The 6,434-nt window shown below is 42.9% G+C and overlaps 2 pseudogenes; both read left to right on the top strand.

Annotated features, from left to right (window-relative positions):
* Positions 1–1,971: 1,971 nt before the first annotated feature.
* Positions 1,972–3,620, top strand: LOC147443825 (uncharacterized; annotated as a pseudogene).
* A 1,020-nt stretch (positions 3,621–4,640) lies between these two features.
* On the top strand, positions 4,641–5,923 carry LOC147443824 (uncharacterized; annotated as a pseudogene).
* Positions 5,924–6,434: the final 511 nt, after the last annotated feature.

The following is a 6,434-nucleotide window of genomic DNA, read 5'->3' as shown; positions in this document are numbered from 1 at the left end:
ATCACGCCACCAAGGTAATCGACGTGCATATGCGCTTGCTGGAGGACCTCAACAAACTTGACATGGATGCAAAATCTACACTGGATGTGCTCGCGATGGAGGAGAGGGACAAGAATCAATAGGCGTAGGACTACGAGAAGGTACAATTCATCATTATATTGCATAATTTACAATTACATTAGGGAGTAATTGGCATGCGACACCTGGGGGATGATTTCCTTTCTTTCCCTGCTTAAAAGTCCCCTCTCCCCCTTAATCTCTCTTCTGCGGTTACTTCTTGCAGGGGGTAGCGCAATAAGCTCTCTCTCTCTCTCTCTCTCTCTCTCTCTCTCTCTCTCTCTCTCTCTCGCAGCCATGCTCTCTGTCTCTCTCACAAGAACATGTGTCAGTTTACAGAAGACAGCTTAGAATCTGCACATTCTCATGCACTCTTCGCCTAGGCGTCTCCCTCCTCTCAAAGCTAAACAGAATGCTATGGACGTTTATATTCTCTCTCTCTCTCTCTCTCTGTCTCTCCTCTTCTAGCATGCACATAAACACACATAGCAGAGAGAGAGAGAGAGAGAGAGAGAGAGAGAGAGAGAGAGAGAGTTTCAAACTTAAATTTTAGGGAAAATAACCAAAATATCCCTCTAATTTGTGAAAATTCCCAAAATACCCCTTAAATCTCAAAAATTCCCAAACTACTCCCAGTATTCTGCCATAAATTCTTGAAATGCCCTTCAAATTTTCCAAAATTTTCAACATGCCCATGGTTGTGAGTTTCTCCAAAAAATAAAATTTTTGCACGTTTTCATAAGCATACTTATTGTCTATCATACAAGATGCAAAAACTAGATTTTGGGTTGGTAATGTAGGTTTTGGAGATGAATTGCTTCATTAATTTTAGACATAATGGCCTTTTTTGTGAAGTGATTTGTGACAACTTACATTGCACGCGAAACACTAGTTGTCAAAAAGGAACAAAGATTCGAAATCTTGAACAATCCAACCAAAATAGATACAAGGATATTTTGGGAATGTTTGAAATTCGAAGGGTATTTTGAGAATTTCCACAAATTGGAGGGATATTTTGATAATTTTTCCCGAGTTTTACTATGGTCTTGTCGTCTTCTTGGTAGCATCATGCATGCCAAGTGATTTATCACTTTTCTTCTCTTGTTAAAATATATTTTTAACTCTTATGACCACCCTCAATAGTCACGTTTTTGCCTTTTGAAGGGCCTGGGAAGACCTAAGGACTAACTTACACGGGGTCTTAAGTGAAGGGCGAGAGGTGGGATCGAGGGCAGGGAAGCCAGGCGCGAAGGGAGAGGGGATCTCGGCGCTCCACGTCAGCGTAAAAAGTAAACACGGACAAAATTCATAAACGTGGACAGGCCTGCTGATGTGGCGTGGCAGGGCTGAGCTGGACAAAAAATTTGGATTTGCGTTGGGCGCGAGGCGTATTTTTGAAATTGCGAACGCTAAGGGAGAGATATGCGCGCCTGCTTCGGGTGCAGGGCGACCCTTGCTTGCTGCAGATCAGGCATCCTATGCACTCTTGCTTCTGGTGTAGGACCACCCTCCTTGCTTGTTGCAGAATATGGGGCTGGATGCAAGTTGTGCCTGTCAAAGAGAGGGCTGTCCAGTAAGGCTGCGGATGCTCCTCAGAAATAGCCATTAAGTTTTAGGGCTTGGGAGGGGCACCATCTGGTGCTTGTTTAGGGTTTGAGAAAGAACAGAAAAAAGTGCCTTCGATAAGCTACACGCAATGGAGTCCGATGGGCATGTCAACCAGGTTCTATTTTGATCTTTTTCTCTACAAATGTCTCTCCCTTGTGTCTGCGTTGCAATAAGCATCTAATGTCTCCACTATTTTGCATGTCTCTTTGTCCACCAAAGTCTCACTAATTTGTGCATGTTTAATATCAGCAAGTTGGGTTAGTTCGGTTGCTTGCAAGGGGTTAAAATCGTCAAGCTTGCATTGTTATGCTCCTGCAGGTGCATGAAGCCAACAATGCAGCCAATCTTTCGTTTAAAGATTACCTTGGTTTTGCGACCACTACGGAGGGCGAATTAAGCGATGATGATCTGGATCAATATGGCTTTTTGGAACACCATTCTCTTTGGGATGAGATGGATGTTTGTATGGATTCATTGCCTGATGTTGAGGACCTGGGGGATTCATTAGATGCATTTCAATACTTATCAAACACATTCTTCTCATTTGATGAGAAGATGTACTCCTTAATGGTGAATACTTTGGCTGGGACAGTCACAATGTCGCTCTCAATTCTAAAAGCACATGATGTGAGAGGGATGATGAATCTAAAGAGGTGGAATAGAATGAGAGATGATCTCTCCCTTTGCCCAATTGCCACCTCACAACAACTCTACTTGCAGCTAAAATCATCAGGCCTAAAAATCGCATACATAGAAGATTGGGCGCGCATTGTACGTGCAGCCCATTGTCCCTCAAGGCATGAAAAACACTTGGGAGTGGTTGCCACTATTAACGCAATCAAGACCGAATGGTGCATTGACACGAGAAAACATGGGATTTCTCATGACTACATAAGAGATTCAGTAATTGCGTGTGGTTGTTTGTTGGAAGAGAAAGCTATTTCCCATGATGTCTCCTCTTGGCCTGCTTGTAGTTGGTCTACTACTACTTCGAGCACATCGATTGAGACAACACTATCCCAAGTGGAGCCACAATTGGCAAACATCATGATAAAGCATCAGACAAGGCTTGTCTTGGTCAGATCAACAAAGAAGCATGGATTAAGCAAGTGGGTGCAAGAATACATGTGTCATCGATGGGGTAGCATTCAACGAAAAGGTGCACACAAGCGACGAGATCGAAAATCCAAAAGGCGGGGATGTGGATTCAAGGTGGTGGTCCAACACTTTGAAGAATTTGATAAGGTGATTATCAAAGTCCAAGGTACTCATGAGGGACATGTACCTGGCTCTCGTGCAGACCTTTATCACCTGCCAGTGCATCCATTTGTAATTGCATGTTGCACAAAGGACATGTTTGATATAGGCACTTGCCGGCATGTTGCAAAAATATCAAAGTCAAAGGAACACCTTCACATGGATCATGCATCTATACTTGATCGTGGGATCTATCGGTTCTTCATGATACCAAAAGAAGTGCGAATGTTGCTACACCGGATCCGCACACAAGGTATTTCACTCTCTCCCAAAGCATCTCAAGGGTTGAATCGTATCGTTTTGCAAGTAATTCTTTGCAGATCTATATTATGTTGTATCTCTTGGCCTTATTGTAGGAGAATATGCAGAGCATGATTGGACTGCAATGCTTACGGAAGCTCTTCGCTTGCAAGAATTGAAGAAGGTACCATTGAGAGCTCAACTTCTGGTCACATTTTGCATGCTTTTTTGTTCATGGGCATGCGCTTGCTTTTAGGTCATATTTGTCCAACCATACAACCCGAGGGCAGATGATGAATGCAAGAGGCCGTTTATTCTTGTCATTCAAGATGAGGATATGCTTGAAATTGCTATTCGTTTCTCTTGTCATAACTCTTGGGCAGTGGATAGCACATTCAAAACAAATGTCTTTGGGTTACCGCTTTATGCTGCAGTCTTGCCCAACCAAATTGGTGTAGGGATGCCAATATGGCTGATGTTATGCACGAGCGATGTGGGCACTAATCACGAAAAGCTGGCTTTGGAGTTGACCTTCAAGCTGGTCTTTGCAAGGCTAGGCAAAATTCGTCCTGCAGCTATTGTCATTGACAAGAATCAGCAAGAGTTGGAAGCAATTCTTAAGGTTGTCAATGTGGATCCTCATTGCTGGAGAGAAGATGAAGCCGGCAACCCAAAACAAGTTGCATGCCATGTGTTACTATGCTGGTTCCATGTCAAGAAGGCATGGGTGGAGAACTTATTGCCGCAGGTATGCAGTTGTTGTAGTTGTTGCATACCTTTCCGTTCCTTTGGTGTGTCAAGGGTTGTTATCAATATTCATAACCAACTTCTTGAAATCATTTCATAGGTCCCTAAGGACAAGCGAGCTGATGTCTATAATCACTTATCAAATCTAATGCAAGCACCAACTGAGAAGATTTTTAATCTGGGATATAGACAGTTTCTGGATACATATTCAATGCATGAAAATATCCAGCGTTACGTGACAAATGGTTGGTGTGGCAGCACATGCATGTGGCGAACAAGGTGGCCAAAGTTTGGGCGTCTATTTGTACATGGGAATGTGGACATGACAAACCTGGTTGAACGATTATGGTAATATATCAAGTATACTTTGCTTGATGCGAAGATAAATAGATCGGTACTTGTCCTTTTGCATGCACTTATGGGTGATTCATTGCATGGAACCTACATTGGAGGAACCTTGCTTGAGTTCTTTAAGCAAAAGCAAGAGATTGGTAAGAGTCAATTGGTTTTGGAGTTTGTAACTAGTATCGTATTCTATTGTATATGCCAACTCCTAACTTCTTGTGTTTAAACTTGTGGCAGCTGATTCCGGGCGTTTTAATCGAGTTGGGTCAAGCAATCAGCACACATCCAGATTAGCAGGTGGTGAGGCGATTCTGAAAAGGTTTGAGGCTAATCCTACCACCCTTCAAGTGATAGAGGAAAGCACTTTGCTGTTCAAAATTATTAGCATGTCATCTCCTTCCCAATGGTATCATGTGAGCGTCCAATCCAGCTATTGTGATTGTCCCGACTGGGGTTCAGAATGCAAGCATCAGTACAGAATCCGACTAATAGTTCAAAAGCACTTTCCTCAACTTCTATGTATTTTTCCAGTTCTTGATAGCATACATGCCTTCAACCATGTGGTTCGGGAGGCCAATGCTCAAGCAAGGGAGCAAGATGCAATGATGGGGGACCAAGATATGTCAAGCCAGCTACCCATCATGGCCGAGGAAAGTGTATCCATTATTGATAACCAGATTCTTGGATGCATCTCAGACTTGAAAGGACTTTTACAAAGCTTTGAAGAACAGTTGGGACAGTGTGATAGTGACCTAAAACTGATCCTCTTGAATCAGTTGTGCAACTGAAGGGATTGCCTCTCCGCTCTAATTGTCCCAAAGCGCATCGACTTGCCAGCAACAGGCTCAATTAGACAGATCCAAGCACATGTAACACAAACTCGGCTTGGTCATGGTGTGGCACGAGAAGCCGATGGATGTGGAGCTGAAGCTGGGCTGGTCTCAGTTGTCCCTCCAAAGGCCAGGACTACTTGCGTTTTTAGACGCAAACATCAGTGAGGGAGGAGCCGAGTACGCTTCGAAAAGAGACGTAAAGTGTTTTGCTTCCATTGTTGTAGCAAAAGTCTTTTGCTTGATCCAAGAGAAAGCCACTCATGCCATACATGCCATGCTCTCTTACCCTTGACACTTGAGCAAGCCCCAGCTGGTTCAGAGTCTCCTCTTCTAAACCGACATGTTACTCTCTTCAATGATGTCATTCAGAGGGGGCAAGTGGTTAGATGTGTACATGGAGATCTTGGTATAGAGGAGAGGAGGTTTACAATTCGATGTGGGGATGGCTCAATACTTGATGGGGTCCTTGCATCCCAGCAACGAATGGTTCTCATAACATGAGAAGCGAGGCCACTACCGCTCTTTGACCTTCGAAAATATTGCTATTGGATAACAAAGCAGTACATGCGGTGGTTTACGCCGCCGAGCCAAGATTGTAAGTGGCTCTTCATAATGCATGTTTGTATTAATACTACTTTGACTGGGAATTTTACTGATGTAGTGCTGTCTTAAATGGTCATTGCTAGGCAGACTTGCTAGATGTTGACAGTTTTTGTCTTCCCTTTTCTTTGGACATGCAAGGATTGCTTACATACCAAATTGGTGGACAACTAACAATGCAGTGCTTTTTGGATCAATCTTTGGAGCTTTTAATGCCTGGCCGTTTATTCAATTGATTTTTGCATCGATATCTGTAGCTTTGGAGGCCTTCTTACATACCAAACTTTTGGGCAAATGAGCAGTGTTGGGTCTAAGGTTGAAGTAGTGGTGGGTTGATATTTGTAGCTTTCAATGCCCGGTCACTTATTGCATCAATTTTTGGATCGATATCTATAGCTTTTAAGGCCCGCTTACATACTAAACTTTTGGGAAAATAAATAGTGTTGTGTTTAAGGCTGAAGTAGTGGAGATGCGTTTGGAGGTTGACGGCAAATTGCAATTATTGCATATTTGTCTGGGTTGATATTTGTGGCTTTCAATGCATGCTTATGTACCAAACTTTTGGGCAAATGAATAGTGTTGTGTTTAAGGCTGAGCATTTGGGGAAATGAATGTAGTGTTGTTTCTAAGACTGAAGCAGTGGGGATGGTTTTGGAGGTTGAACATTAATTTTTGCATCGATTTTTGGGTTGTTATTTGTAGCTTTTAATGCCAGTTCTCTTATTGCATCGATATCTGTAGATTTCA

This window comes from Adiantum capillus-veneris, chromosome 13, assembly GCF_014529385.1.
Source record: "Adiantum capillus-veneris isolate H3 chromosome 13, ASM1452938v2, whole genome shotgun sequence".
In the NCBI taxonomy this organism is placed as follows: domain Eukaryota; kingdom Viridiplantae; phylum Streptophyta; class Polypodiopsida; order Polypodiales; family Pteridaceae; genus Adiantum; species Adiantum capillus-veneris.
The sequence above is the reverse complement of the archived record's forward strand: the minus strand, read 5'-3'. Positions and strand labels throughout refer to the sequence as shown.